This window comes from Aplysia californica, unplaced genomic scaffold (genome assembly GCF_000002075.1).
Source record: "Aplysia californica isolate F4 #8 unplaced genomic scaffold, AplCal3.0 scaffold00396, whole genome shotgun sequence".
Classification (NCBI taxonomy): domain Eukaryota; kingdom Metazoa; phylum Mollusca; class Gastropoda; order Aplysiida; family Aplysiidae; genus Aplysia; species Aplysia californica.
In genome coordinates, this window is record NW_004797666.1 from 519,154 (window position 1) to 520,627 (window position 1,474).

Below are 1,474 nucleotides of genomic sequence, written 5' to 3' on the forward strand. Positions count from 1 at the left end.
TGTGTGTGTGTGTGTGTGTGTGTGTGTGTGATGTATGTGTGAAATGTTGCTCTAAAACCGTGCATCTTCAAGTGCGCGTGTATGTGTTTATGTGTGCGTGCACGTGTGTATGTATGTGTGTGTGTGTGTGTGTGTGTGTGTGTGTGTGTGTGCATGTGTGTGTGTGTGTTTGTGAAATTATGGCCCTAAAACAGTGCATCTTCAAGTGTTGTCGAATGAACAGAATAAGAGTCCTCGGTGAGGGAATTTTTTTCTGAACTAGCTGAGTACCCGGCTTTGCTCGGGGTCGACGACTTGGCGTCACTGCTCCTACTGGTCTACGCCGTGGAGGCATTTTACATCTATATTGCTGTCTAACCTTTCACAATCACACCTGGCTTCTAGGTCTATATTGCTTTAGATTAGGTCTGCCTTGATTAACTCCTCTCTTGATCTATATTGCTTTAGTGTATTGCTGTCTAGCCCTTCACAATCACAAAAAACGGGTCTCACCTTACACCATCACAAAAAGGACTAAGAAAATAATAATCCACGAAAGGGCTGCTACACTGTAAAACGAACACACCAACGATTTCAAAATCACAGAGGCAGTGTTTATTAGCTTGTTCATTTTCCTCTGACAGCGTTAAAACAAATTCTAGCTCATTGACAAATTTACCTTTGGCCATGAAACTTTGCATGGCACTTCTACAGGCTAGCAACCAATAAAAAATTTATTTTGTTTAAATCTTGACCCAGTAATAGAAAAGTTTTTCTCTTTGGGCCCTATATTAAAAACAACTCTTTGGATGCATGCACAGGATCACGTCTCGCTTCACGTACTATAGCGGTGAGTCTCGAAAATTAGTCACCCGTCTCTTGAATCGTGTTTCTTAGGCGAACGTTAAAGAGCGGTAATGAAGGAGAGCTACACTTATTTGTTTCGTTTCTCTGTAGAATAACTACAAAGACCAAAGAAGGACGGGAACTTTTTGTCAAATAAATTGTGCAAATTCAGGAAAAGAATATATTAAACATCGAGCTGCGTCATGGGGACCTATCTATCTTTTTGCAGGTACTTGCCAACTTTCAACTCTGTAGCTGTCGTAGTTTCATGGGAAAGGTGACACATGTGTTTCCAAGTTGCCAAATATATAATAGATGAAACTTGGTAGTTTAAGTTATCACGACTTTAGAATCACGTATTGGATCACTTGTCAGTTATGTGTGATCAGTGAAATCTAAGACTGTTGTACTATTAACAAGATACAGGATTCAAATGAAAACATTAAAAATTTCATCAAATGTCTCTCTTCTTCCCCCGCCCCTACTCACTTCTCTGTTTCTCTCTCTCTCTCTCTCTCTCTCTCTCTCTCGGCATATATCGTGTCCCCTTCTCACGCAGTATCTATCTGCAGTAGCCAGTTGCAGAAATCTTTGTCCCATGCTTTAGAACCCATCCAAGAAGGCAGGTCCGTTTTAAGGTACTCATTTC